The sequence below is a fragment of the Macrobrachium nipponense genome, chromosome 7 (assembly GCF_015104395.2).
Source record: "Macrobrachium nipponense isolate FS-2020 chromosome 7, ASM1510439v2, whole genome shotgun sequence".
Classification (NCBI taxonomy): Eukaryota; Metazoa; Arthropoda; class Malacostraca; order Decapoda; family Palaemonidae; genus Macrobrachium; species Macrobrachium nipponense.
This window is the reverse complement of record NC_061109.1, coordinates 31,718,321-31,733,027: the sequence shown is the minus strand read 5'-3', so window position 1 is coordinate 31,733,027 and position 14,707 is coordinate 31,718,321. Positions and strand designations below refer to the sequence as shown.

Genomic DNA, 14,707 nt, shown 5'->3' with positions numbered 1-14,707 from the left:
TACGGTAATTAAAGTCTCCCTTGTCACAATTTTTCTAATGTGAATTTAAAATACGCAGGGAAATTTCTTTGTTGTACCTTCTATTTCAGTCTTGCATTTTAAACGTCGTAAAGCACACTTGGAGAGGCTGAAAATAGTACTATGATAACCAGTGATATCTTGCCTTTTCTCTTGACCTTGGCTCTGGGTATGTTGCGGTCTATTACCAGATGGTAAATATCTTCCTGCTTTTTAAGCTATTATTATTATTATTATTATTATTATTTAGTTATTAGTTATTATTATTATTATTATTATTATTATTATTATTATTATTATTATTATATGGCGTCAGTGAACTTACTACAGCCCTGTTTGATTTTGTCTTTTCTGCACGGGAAATTTGTATTTTGAATAATTATTTTTACGGTGATTAGAGATGAAATATCAATGGGGATAAAAATCTCTTGTGTAGTGTTAAGGTATGTATTTAGATGCAACTGAAATTAAAATTAAATACGGTACGGTAAATCAAGGAAAATAAAAAAGAAATAATAATAATAATAAATAATTAAAAAATACTAGAATACGCATGCACTCATATGATAGTGTCTTGAACTTGCTGGAGTTTGTTTAGTTTTGTGTTTTTTATTATGATTCAATAATTTATATCTCCGTAAAGGATATGTACAGTAACTGGAGATACCGTTGTGTTTCAATTATATATAGAGATTATATAATATATATATATATATTATATATAATAAGATATAATATGATATATATATATATAATATAATATATAATATAGCTATAGAATATATAATATATTATATAATATATATCCCTCGTGGCTGATACCTTTATATATAAAAGATATTAATAGATAGATTATAATAGATAGAGAGATTATATATATAGAATAATCTATATTATATATATACTATTATATATATATATATTATATATAGAGTATTTATATATATATACACTTATATATATACACATCAGTGAAGAGGAGGACATAAAAACTGGCTAAAAAGGGTCAATTTATCCCCACAGTTTCAATATGTCTTCATTACATTTTCGAGGGCTGTACAAAATAGATAATATAGATTACAAGAAGGCTATGAATTTGAAATTTTCAAATCAAAGTTGCACAATGATTACAAATTTAAGATATAAAAAAGAACAACTTAAAGGACAACTTAAAACACAAAACATTAAAAAAAAAAAGAAAAGAAAAAGTTAAGCAGAGCTGCACCAACCTATTCAGTGGCAGTGTTAAGACTGCAGAGGTTTGGCTGTTCAACAAAGGGACGAGTCATTTGATCCTTAACGATTGTAAAATTTTCAATTCATGGGTGTTGGAAGCTCGCCCTAAAACTGAAAAGACCTTATTTTCAATAGAAGTTTTACACATTCTGGAATGATTTCTATTAATATTAAGAAAAACTGGGTTTGTAATTTTGCTGCTTGTCCTATAGCTTACTCCACGATGAGAGGAGAGTATGCGTACCTTCAGAAGCCTCCTGGTGGATGCAATATAAGTTCCTAAATTACATTAAGGACACACATATTTATACACACACCCAGAGGAAATATAAGGCCACAACCGATCTTTGCATTCAAGTGATGACCCAATGGTAACAGGATTAATAGGTGTCAGGTGAACCTTAATAGCTCCAAACCTATTTTGGATATGTTGCGAAATGGGTTTTCAAATAAAAACGAAAACGTCGCATAAAAATTCAATTTAGGAATATCATAAATTGTAGATTTGAGGGAGAAGTACACCCACTTATAAAATTACGGTAATCACGCAAAGAAATGCAATATTGAATGAAATATATATGGACAGAGAGAGAGAGCTTTTATTCCTGTTTAGTTATTAATCTGACGGATATACGCGAGACCTTCTGCTTTAAGAAACATATCATATATTTTTTGGAAAATAATGATTATGAAATGTTATCACATCGTATTGTTTTTAATCGTTATCACAGTTTCTAAATAAAAATGCCTTAGATATTGTTGGAACTGACTATTCATATTAATATAAAGTTTAGACGAAAATATCCTTTTTAATAATCCTATAAGCAGCGGTATTCTCTCTCTCTCTCTCTTCTCTCTCTCTCTCTCTCTCTCTCTCTCTCTCACATATTCTGTCCTCCGTCTTCTATCGCCTGGATTGATTATTTAAATAAGGGTGGATGTTTGATATTGTTTACGTTATGAATCCTGGTTTCCACACAAGGTAACGTGCCACACACAGCCATGGACGAGCTGTATATAACGCCAGTGGTCTTGAAAGTCGTGTTCGCAGCCTTTGTGGGGCTTTATTTGGTAATTACGATTATCTAAACTTAGGTAAGTGTTAGTCGAGGTCATTGCGTTTATCTATGCGTTTGGAATAACATAATGTGCACTATAATCTATGTATTATATACTTATCTATTTCAACGTTTGTAGGGATGACGGCAGCAAACAAAGGCAACTCTGTTGACCATATTCTACCTCAAAGGCTGCAAACACGACTGCCAAGACCACTGGCGTTATATACAGCTCGTCCATGGCTGTGTGTGGCACGTTACCTCGTGTGAAAACCAGGATTCATAACGTAAACGATTGTAACGAACATTAACCAGATATACAAAGATGATCTCTCGGTAACCCTATAACGTTATGTGCCAGTCGTGATGGCGACTTAGAATCATTTATATTAACTGCTATCAGTAAAGGTATGACTATCATTACCATATAAATGTTGATAAGCGAACCCGTCAAGACTTAAATTAAGGTCACCCAATGTCACCTGTTATAAATATCCTTCTATCCCCACACCACCTCATATTCGGGATCCTAATGTCTTACAGTGATGATGAGATTGTTCTGATGGATGTTTTTTGGAAGGTAAAATATAATACTCAGATGACAGTATTTCATACGACATTTTTTTTTCCAAATGTTTACAATGATTTTATTACAAAAAAATAAAAACATGGGTATGTAAAAGACTAATGAACAGGATATATGTAAAGTGGTGGGTTTTATTAATAGCTTGGAGGGGGAACACTAGTGTGAGTTGGATATCAGCCGCTGAAGCAATGAATAGAGGCCGAGTGAGTGAGCAAGTGTTAGCCGGAAGGTGGGGTTAGGGGGGGGGGGGGGTGGGGGGGGGGGGGATGGCGGTAGGGGGTGGTGGGAGGGTTAGCTAAGACGTGACCGAGCTGACCAAATCTAAAGACACTCAAAATAATTTGAGACACTAAATAATAAGTTAATAGTATACGGTTTTGCAACACCTACATACTTTATACCACACCATCATTATGTTCATGCGCCGATGCCCACATTTCACTGCATTTCATTTCACATTTATTCTCACATTGTTTCGGAAATAATATAATAAATATTCTATAATATAAGAAATATAACAAATTGAAATACTTTCTATAAGTAGCCTAGATGGTTGTGAGGGGTGGAGCCAAGTGGCCCATCACACTCAAATACTAGTAACTCAACTAAGTTATGCCATAAATACAAAACTTATACTACTAGATTAGCATATCCAGTAAATGTGTTCTTAGCATAGATTAATTAATAAAATAATATCCTTGCAATACTTATTCTTTGATGACTTATACAACCCAAGACTGCAAAACCTGGTGTTTAACATCTTTGTGACCAGATTCGTATATTATTGGTAATACATATAATTATAGTCCAGTCAATCTAGGGCAAAAATAGATACATCCTAGCACAAGTTGGTAGAGTAGCCATTTACGGTTTTGTGATCCTTGGACACATCCAAATAACATATCAAATATCTACCATTATTTAAATAGTCAATCCAGGCGATATAAGACAGAGGACAGGGAGAGAGAGAGAGAATACCGCTGCTTATAGGATAATTAAAAAGGATATTTTCGTCTAAATAATATTAATATGAATAGTCAGTTTCAACAATATCTAAGGCATTTTTATTTAGAATATTTAGAAAATGTGATAACGATTAAAAACCATACGATGTGATAAGATTTCATAATTATTTTCCCAAAAATATTTGATAACATGTTTCTTAAAGCAGAATGTCTCAAGTTTATCAGTCAGATTAATAACTAAACAGGAATAAAAGCTCTCTCTCTCTCTCTCTCTCTCTCTCTCTCTCTCTCTCTCTCTCTCTCTCATTCAATATTGCATTTCTATGCGTGATTACCGTAATTTCCCTCCTCTTCCCTTTCGAACCATTCTAACTATGTACTGGTTGTTTGAACGTGGGCCACTTTCAGGGCAAGAAGGGCATGATTTCACTGAGCCAGGCCTGGCGGGGCAACACCTCTTTTGTAACTGGGTGTACTTGTTTAGAAGCGAGCGAAGTATCTTAAAGACCAGTTCAGACGGGAAGCTGTTATCTTAAAAATTTTTGTATAAAAAGACTATCTCATCTTGGAATAGAAACCAATCAGAAGTGTTAGAGCCCTGTGGAGGAGAGTAAAATCAGAATTAATTTTAATTTTGTTTCATGTTCAATTTTATCATGAACTCCTGTGTGCACTGAATTTTTTTATTGTTTTTCTATGGATATCAAAGCATGCCTAATGCAATGATCAACATACTTTGGTATTTAAGACGTTAGGAAGAATCGCAAAAATTTTTATGCGAATACTTTGTTGAAATAATTTTTTGAATGGAAACTCCTCATTATCAAAACCTTTTACGTTTTCCCAGGAGAATGAATACTGGTTTTACTTTGCTGTTAAATAACTTGTATTGACAAACTTTCATTTGTGTAAATAAGCAAAAATCAAACATGCAATCATTACCATGTGAGAGTTGCATAGCTTTTATCTATGGTTCTTTTATGCGTGGTATTTTCATTGTAAGTATTTGAGGTATTATAAGAGGCATTTTGCCAAATTTAGAAATTTGACATTTTTCAACACAATGATTAATTTTTGTAAAGTATTATTAAATATTAAAGCATGCGGAGTAATTAGTAAATTGCCTTAAAAAAGCAAACATAATACCAATAAATCTTTTGTTATAAAACCTTTTTTTTTTTCTAAAAGTTACACAAGCTCTGTTTGTAAATATTCTTTGCAAGGTAATGTGAAATTCATGTAGATAAAAAATTAAACTTTTTAACTAGACTGCTTTACAATTTTCGGTATTTTAAAGAAATATTGGGAACCCATGAATCTACAAACAAAATACATTCGTAAGTGCTCATTTTTGTATATGTTGACCAGACCATTATGTTACATGCAACATCATCCCTAAGTTTCAGCCTTCATTCACGATTTTTCAGCAAATGGACAACTAGGCCAATTATCCCTCCCCCCAAACCTGCCATTTTTCTTTCTTTCTTTCTTTTTCCAGTAACTTTGACGTCAGTGCTTCAAGGAAAACATGGTTGATCAAGCAATTTTTGGTTGCTAGTAGCTGTAAACAGCAATTAAAGATGGCCATTGGTCAACAAGATAAATTAAATACAATACCATTTTTCAACCAGCAGTCCTATAAACGTGAGTTATTAATGTATTCCAACTATTTTTGCGGTGGAAGTTTGACTGAAATTGGTATTTTGGGACCTCAAGATCATTCAATATGTCAAAAAACCTATAATTGAGGTAAAAACGTTTGGTAGCACTACGTTAATTGATCAAGTTCAGTTTCATGAAAATGTTCATTTTCATGGCTGAGAACTGGTGGTTGAAGCTCTTCACCTTCTGTGTCATCATCCTCAAAGTTGGGGGTTTAGTGAGAAGAATTAACACCAAGTCACGTGGTATCATCTCTGGATACGTTCACTGGAACTCTAGTCCTTTAGCTCCCTGAACCCAGCCATGAAGAATGGGATCTGATAGGTGATAGTATGGTTCCAGCGACTTTCTCCAGGTTGCAGCTTGGTAGTTACAATACCTAATGCTGAAGGAAAAAGACTCGGAGTGCGTGGAGGAGTGGCGCATGGAGGAAAAAAGCTGATGTCCATACATACGTCAGTGCTCAGTACACCTTTCCGTTGCTGTAAACCACTGAATAATTGTAGATGGGCGGCATTTTTTGGTTGGCTTGAATCCATACATTGTGCAAGCAAACTCCTCCAAGACATCAACCACATCATTTGCCACCTGCTCTAGCTCCCTAAGTTTCCGAAAGGCATTTACATACTGGTAATTTTTCAGCATAATTTTCAATGGATGGGCCTTCCTTTTTCTCATAAAGGCACTAGTAGTATCACATCCAGTGAATGCATGTAGGCCCCTCCAGATTCCGTTTCCATGTAGCTATACTAGTACATTAAAGCTGTCAACAGAGGCAAGGAACAGAAGAAATGCGCATTTGTATTTGGTGACCCAATGATGACTGCTGAAGTTGGCTGTGCTGTATCCTTGATATGCAGCAGCAAATAAAGAGTATTATCTTATCAAAGAAAATTTAATATAACTGACAACTGGATTTTTGCAGAACATATTCACAAATCAAGACAACCCGTAAATACATGATTATTGGACAGGTCATTCATTTCTGTTTTGTAGACCTTGCTCCCGTCACTGGTAAGCTTATAGCACTTATGAGTCACAATGACTTGCCTCCCTATGATCATGGATGCATATTTATCAGTTTGCCATTTTTCAATTATTAGATCATGAACTGAATCGTGTTTTTGTTATTAGATAAACTTCTTTGAAGTCTGCTGGAGTTTTTTGGAGTAGTCCCTTGACTGTCACACTCTCCCATTCCTCTCTGCCTTCGCTCAGTGAATTTGAGTTTGCTTGATACTGACCACACAAAAAATCAACTTTCTCACTGAGGAAGAAAGTTGAATATCAGCTGGCATAGGTCTTATGTTACTAAGATTGATAAGAGTTATTGGATCAAACTATCAGCCTCAGTGACACTAGCTGCACCCTTTGGTCTCTTCAGAATCACACATTGTTTCTCTAGTATATGAAGCAGTGCTGACCTGCCTGTTTTGAGAGGATAACCATCTGGTGTTGCGAGTGCCCATGTGGTAGCACCAAGCTCATTGGGTAGAAACTACCTCCAGAAACTGAGGTAAATAATGGTTCCTGCTAGGTTCTCCAGTTGACCAAAAACATTTCACTTGGCCTTGATCTTCAGCATCTTGTTATTTTTCAAGACTGTATGTACAGCAGTTATAAATTTTGGTCTTTTTCATTTAGGAATGGGATCATGGAACTTGATGAGATGAAGTCATCCATTGCTCTCTCCCCTGGTTATCAAATAGGAATTTCCTGGGATACATCAGCAGAAACAGAAAAACACCTGCTGTTAAGATAGAGATATGTAAGGAGGAAACAACAATCCAATCTCAGACAATTAAATTGCAAATCTTTAGTTAGAATTGCCTAAAAATCCTACAACAAACATCCCAAGTCCCTTAAAGCTATGTTACGTTTTTTCACACACCTGAAGAAGGCAAAGTGGTGCATCCTTCTGCATGGTAGTTGAATGGATTGATGAAGCTCTGAACATCTTCACTGTCCGCTGCAGGCCACCTCTTCTGACTTCCAAAGCTCATCTTGCTTAAGGTCCTTGTGTGTTAAATCACCCTCTTTCTCCTGATCACCCATCTCAGAAATATAAAAGACTGTCTGCAAAAATATTAGATATAAAATTATATATGATACAGTGCAGGCTAGTTTTTCCTGAAATGTAAGTAATTATGAGGGGGGGTGCGGCATGGAGGGGTGTTGGTGTGTGGTACATCCACTGTTTTTGTGCTTACCTCACAGTATGCAGCACGAAAGTGTCCTGATGCCTGCCATCTGAAGTATGAGTGGATGTACCCATATCATAATTACTTACATTTCAGGAAAAACTAGCCTGCACTGTATCATATATAATTTTATATCTAATATTTTTGCAGACAGTCTTTTATATTTCTGAGATGGGTGATCAGGAGAAAGAGGGTGATTTAACACACAAGGACCTTAAGGCAGATGAGCTTTGGAAGTCAGAAGAGGTGGTGCAGCGGACAGTGAAGATGTTCAAGAGCTTCATCAATCCATTCAATACCATGCAGAAGGATGCACCACTTTGCCTTTCTTCAGGTGTGTGAAAACGTAACATAGCTTTAAGGGACTTGGGATGTTTGTTGTAGGATTTTTAGGCAATTCTAACTAAAGATTTGCAATTTAATTGTCTGAGATTGGATTGTTGTTTCCTCCTTACATATCTCTATCTTTTGAATGAAGCCTATTATTCCTGCGCCTGAACCTGCAGTATGCCTGTTATTTGTCTGTTCATCCATCTGATCTACGGCATTACGACTGGAAGGGACAAATGATCGATTGATGCTTATGTCCTTATCCTCCAGCAGACTACTTAGTTCTGGGTTGATATTAATGAGTCTCTAGTAGTGATAGGTACCATACCTTAAAAATAGTGATGAGATGACAAAGGTTGTGTAATTTTAGATTTGTCATGAAACTATTTTGAGTTTATACATATTAACGATGAAAAACTAAGGTTATGGTTTTCACCTTGCATAGTTTGGATGGTCCATGTTGAAGAAAGTAATGCACATATTTCGTATGGAGCTGATGTGAAGGTTCTAGTTATTTTTATTTTTAGTAGTGCCTTGGAGGAACTCCAGGCCAACTAACATCTTGTCCATTAAGTGCATCCACGCAACACCAGTCTTGCCGAGCTCCCCACATCTGACCTCCTCTTCAAAGTCCTTGATGCAGCAGTTGACAACTTGTGGCTGGTTTAAAGTTGCCTCCAATTTTTCATATGTTAGGTCTTTGACAAGGTTTTCTAGCAGCTTCAGTTTCCATTGGAATTTTGCCTTGACAAATTTCATGCTGCTCAAGTAGTAGTTCATGTGCATCAGGTAAAGTTTTGAGTACATAGCTTACTGATAGAGCCACTGGCACATAAATCAGATTGGATAATGATCTGTTCAACACCCCAGTAGGCACTGGTGATGTGAAAAGCAACAAGTCTGATGAATGTTTTGGGAAATTTCCCAGGATATTGGCATATGATACCATTGGCTTTTTTAACTGCTGCCAAATCAAAACACACATTGGTCCAAGGCTGTCCTACTGCACCGTTCATATCTTGTGCTTGAATAAGACATTCTTGCACTATGCTGTTTTTGTGATAAGGTGCTGGTAGGAGGAAGATATTCAAGTGTGGTGACAGATTCACTATTTGCTTCTTGGTGCATGACTGCCATCTTTTCCACCTTGGAACAGTCTGAGGTAGGTCTTGCTGAGGCTGGAAAGAAATTTTCCTTGCCAAAATCCACATAAGGTCTGAATCATGAACACTGACTTCCAAATCTGATTTGTTCTCTAGAGACATAAGCTTTGGAGGGTCCTGCTTTTTCCCCACATAGAATTGGGGAAGTTTACTCGCTACATACTTCACAGGCCTCATTTTCTGAGTTGTTGATCTTGTTGGCTTTTCAGCTGGATGTTGTATAGCATCATCACTGTCATTGTTGGTATCAGCAGTGATGGTTTTTCTTTTTGATAGATGAGACCATGAGTGAGTTCTTTCCCAGATGTTGTCTCTTCCTGGAGGTCAAAATTAATGAGAAGTAATTTCTATGTCAGTGTTCGGAGGTAAGGGACCAGGGTGATCTCTGACCTGGACAAATTTACTGTCGGTTTCAAATTACCAAATTGATTAAACCATGTGATAATTTCTGCTTTCCCAGTAATATGCCAGTGAGTTATGGCCAAAAGTAAGTGCTTGGAGGTAACCCATTGTCCATTTGTGACAGCATACATAATATCATGACACAATGACTCAATGAGGCATCCTTTGGTTTTCAGAATCAAACACTATGAAATGCTGTAGTCGTGTTGGAGGGGGAGTGAGATCTCTCATCACCTTGCCTAGAGGAGGGGGCCAAGAAAGCTCATCTGAAAACCTGAGGGAAGAGATGATTACTTGACTAATAACAAGAGCTGCTTCCTCCAATAGTCGAGAGTCGAAGGCAGCAGCTTCAAAGGCAGCCTGTACAGCTTGACTGAGGTGAACATTAGACAAATACAGAAGTTCAGTGCTATAGTTAGGTCTCCAAACTGAAATCATTAGACCCAAAGTTGGGTTTCCAATCAATTTGTCTTTCAGTTTATCTGTCTTGTATTCACTGTTATAGAATTCTATGATTTTCAAACATATTCATGATATACATCTCTTTCAGCATTGTTATTCTTTCAACGTTGGCCCCCTGAATGATTGAGTCCTCCTTATATTTACAGATATATCTAAATGCATTCTCATGAGCATTTTGCATGGCCTTATCAATTGATTTAAAAGCTGGACCTATTGGAGGGATGAGGTGGTACAGCAAGATGATACCTTGCCTCCTTTGCCACAAGGTCGACCTCTTTGTACGGCACATAATTTTAGTATCATGGATGACCTCAGCCCCATCAGTTCGAATAGCATCCTCTGGACTTTTGGATTCAAATCTTATGAGGTTTTCGTATGATTAGCCAATTTTCTTACTTTTTCCACAAAATATACATTCATGCTGAGGCAGCAAGTTTTGATGATCATAACTTGAATGACTATGCTTCCTTTTTTCCTTTGAGCATTTAATTTTCAGATCAGAATCAGAACATTCTTTTTGTTCATGGTTCGGGAGTCTAGCTGTATGGGTGTAATCATTTGATAGCATTTGTGATATTCATGTGATATCCATGGGTAAATGTTTGATAGCATTTGTGACATCCATGATTTCCTGACAAGCCAGTGGGAAGATTACGAAAGAGGTTATATTGTTTTTCATAGCCAATTTAGCCATAGACTTCTCAAATTTTCAGCTGCCTTTTGTATTACAGCAGACAGAATTCCGTTAAAGGAGAAACATTTTTCTTTTCTTTTTTCACTGTGTCGTAATGAACAATACATTCAATATTTCACCATGAGCTTTGCGATGCTCTTGTCTAAGATTAACCTAGGCTTTTGATTGACCCCATGTTGTAATCTGAAGTAGGATTACAACATGATTTTTGGCACGTTATAAGATTTGTAGCAAGAAGAAAATACATAGGCAAAAACAACACCATTGAAGGAGAAACTTTTATTGATGATGCTTCATAAATCTGTCGATAAAGGTTTGATAAAGGTTCTCAAATGGTGTGTACCAATACGTTGAGTGATCTAGAAGCTCTAAAATAACATTTCCAGTTAAATTGCCATCCAAAAAATATTTAGAATATATAAGTGGCACAAGTTTGTAGGCCTGCTGGTTGAAAAGTGGCGTTGTATTTGGTTTTTCCGTCGTTGGCCAGCAGTCATCTTTAATGGCTGGTTACAGGTACTAGCAACCAGGTATCGCTCGACTGACAATGCTTTTCCAGCAGCTTAGACATCAAAGTACGGGAGAAAAAAAAAGTGGCAGGTGTAAAGAAGAGGGGGCGGGTGAGCGTTATTGTAGCCCATGGACTAAATTTGTCTCTTTGCTGTCTAATTATTATAACTCTTCCATTTTTAAACTTTTGCTTGTCTGACATGAAATGAGTGCCCTTTTGCATACCTTTCCTGATCAGTTACTTTTCTCCTATCACAGGTAGGCGCCATAGGTCGTGATGTCTCGGCTAGAATCTAGCAAAGGGTGAGTACAACTTGGAAGGTTGATTTGACCATATTATGACGAGATGAAAGTCGTTTTAAAATATTTACATTTTGGAATCAGTCCTTTGTTAGAGAGAGAGTGTTTTTTTTGTGACTGTGGCCTCAAGTCATAAAAATCATTGATGGGTTTCATTTAATAGTGTAATGGCGGGGTTAAGGGCCAAGCTAGACTTTTTCTCATTTTAATTGTTCCAACGGGGCAGCAGGTCTTAGTAGAGAGTGCTGAGCTGGCATTTGTGAGGTCTGCTCACTCAGTCACTCAACCCAATTGTAAGTAGGTGATGGCACTTTGATAGTTTGTCCAATATGCGATGAAAGGTACTGGCCCCTTGGTGCACAATTCTCAAGACTTACCTATATATGCCTTTTGATGGTATGGGACGGCTTTAGGTTTTAAGAGCTCAGACATTAGGGAATTTAAACTCCTCAGTCATGCCTTCGCCTTAGATTTGTTAACCAAGAATTTCCTTCTTCAACCAAGTTTTCTCGAACAGTAGATTCAGTGCCATGGAGTTGTTGGACATCATGCTTTCGACGGCCCTTGGCAGTGATATGTAGGACAAAAAGTCTTACCTTCCTCTCGGAGTTAATTTGTTGATTTTATCATCAATATTGCCAATGCCTGTTAACAATACATATGGAATGTGAAGCAGGTCCTACTCCATCCCTTCGGTTGCCTTTGCCCCTTCTCTCTTGCGTAGTTTCAGGCTGTCTTTCCTATTGATATCCTTGCAGTACGAAAAGACTTTGTTTCATGTATATCACTTAATGTAAGTTGGTGGTTCCGTGCTTTGTCGCTGGTATACTTTTGTGTGAGGGTCAGTATCACATTTGTGTCATGTCTTGCCTTTTTGTTCGAGTTCAGGGTTGTCTTTCTTGTTAAATGGCCACAGCTAAGTTCAGGATCTGATTTTTTTGTTTTTTTCGTTGTTGTGACACAAGAAACGTTTCTCCCTTTAACAATGGGATGGTTCCAAGCTTCCAACTAGCAGTGTTAATAAAAATGTGCTTGTAGTTTTATAAAACATCATGGCCTTATGTCCAAGGGATGAATGTATCTTCACGGGGCGCGAATGGCTCCGGAAGGCCTCTGATTCCGAGAAGATGATGGAATCATACCATCAGGACGGCTGTGTCTTGATCTGGTACCAGCTGGATCTGAGCAGCGCCGAGCCATTGCAAGAAGAGCACGTCAGGAGAGCTGTTGCTCACCTGTACAGGTAAGACCTGGTCTTGAGTCCCCTCACAGTACTCTTTGGTCTTTGTTGGTGCAAGTAGTTTTCCTTTGTTAATGATAAAAAGGAATTGTGGAAATTAGAAAATGAATTCCAATTACGAAGATAAATTGTAAAATGGAGTAACAGGAGATTAGTTTTAATTACTTCCGTTGCTTGGAAACATTTTAGTGACCTTTTTTCTCATAGGAAGGTTCCAAGTCTGAACGTATGGTTATGGTACCTTTGAGGACGAGATATGGTTCAGAAGGGCTACAACCAGAGATTGATTTTAAAGTAGGTAAATATATTATTCCTGCGTACATTAAGCTTTACTGTATTAAGATATACACAAGAAACAATTTGACTTTTATATAAACATAAATTACTTAATGTTAGTACATTGTGTTGGATGGTCTGCAGCAGCCAGAAGCCGAATGCAGCACCTGAAACTATAGTGGAGCTTTTCCAAAGCAGTAAGGAAATACTATGTAAGGCTAGTCGTCTGTTCCTCTTCATTGCTAAATATTAAGTAAATAATATGTATGTTTTCCACATGGATAGCAGACTTTCCAGTTGTAGGAAAATTCTTCTAAGAGGTGCAAAGCAAGACTTGATTTCTTTGAAACACAGCAAGAAAACTGACTTCAATTTGTTTTGCATTCATGTCATCACAGAATGTACTATTAAAGGAAATGCACTTTATTGAGGAGAAACACGCCACATATAATTCCTAATTATAAAGGTCAGTTATAGTTCTGAGCAGCTAATGCTGCAGTTCATCAATCATTTTTACCCTTTTCAGGTTCATCGGGGTTCGCAGTTAGAGGAAGTGAGAGAGTCACTGCGCAGTCATCTTACAAGAGTGAAACTGGGCGCTTTTCTGTGCTCGGTTAGTTTATGATTCCCCTGACATTGCCAGTCACCAAAGATCTGGAGCCTTCATTTCCCCTTCAAGAGCCACATAATCTTTGGCCTGCATCACGGAATGACGGACGGGACGAGTAACATGAATATTATGGGGTTCTTCATTTCCTTGCTGAATGATGTCATTTCTGAGAAACCCATCAACAACCAGGAATCGTTGGGCCATTTTGCATCGGACGAAGAAACTATGAACCTGATCATGGAGAAAAAAGCGGCGCTAGAAGAACCCCAAGATGAAAAAAAAAGATCGAAGATGATATTCTTTTCCAGGATAGCCACACGCCATTCTTGGTGAAATGTTTTCACTCCGACTGGCAAAAAGGAGCGCAGTCCTCCATAGTGAGGGTCCTTGATGAAGATGTCACCTCCAAATTTATCCAGAGGTGCAAGAAGGAAAAAGTAACAGTTGGGTCTGTGTTCACAGCAGTTGTCAACATGGCCATTGTTGATGTCTTGGTGAATATGGTGTCACTGAAGATTCGTATTAATCGCGAAACTTCCATACAGTAAATTTCCGTCGGTTTTGGAAACCAAAACCGTCGGTGCCCTTGGGTTACATATGGGGTGGGCACCCCCTCATGCTGTTTCGGACACCCCTAGGAATATCATCAAAAATTTGGGACTATGCTAAAACCATTGGAGAGAGTATGAGAGAGTAGTGTTTTTCAGGTAGAATGTTTGCAGAGAAAGCTTATTCCATGTTCTTTTCCAAAGGCTCGTCTCAGTCCAATAGCACAGTATCCTGTGATTACATCACATCCAATATGGGTGATGTCACTCGTCTAGTTACTGAGGAGGAGATTCACGTAAGGATCAGTAATGTTGTTCGCGGTTCCACGTTCCACAAGATGCCCCTTTCTGTTCTTGTCAACAGCCATACTTTCAGAGGCATATTCACCATCATCTTTGAGTATGACGAAGCTAAGCTTCAGCGACAAGTGGCTGAGAAGCTGTGC

At 37.4% G+C, this 14,707-nt stretch overlaps 1 long non-coding RNA gene across 2 annotated transcripts; it reads left to right on the top strand.

Annotated features, from left to right (window-relative positions):
• The first annotated feature begins 5,164 nt into the window (after positions 1-5,164).
• Positions 5,165-13,700, top strand: LOC135217168 (uncharacterized). Of its 2 annotated transcripts, none has more exons than XR_010315069.1 (4): positions 5,165-5,507; positions 11,546-11,590; positions 12,657-12,830; positions 13,630-13,700. It is a non-coding gene; the product is annotated as an uncharacterized LOC135217168 (long non-coding RNA). The 2 variants fall into 2 exon arrangements; XR_010315070.1 differs by lacking the exon at positions 13,630-13,700 and adding an exon at positions 13,035-13,110.
• The last annotated feature ends 1,007 nt before the right edge of the window (positions 13,701-14,707 follow it).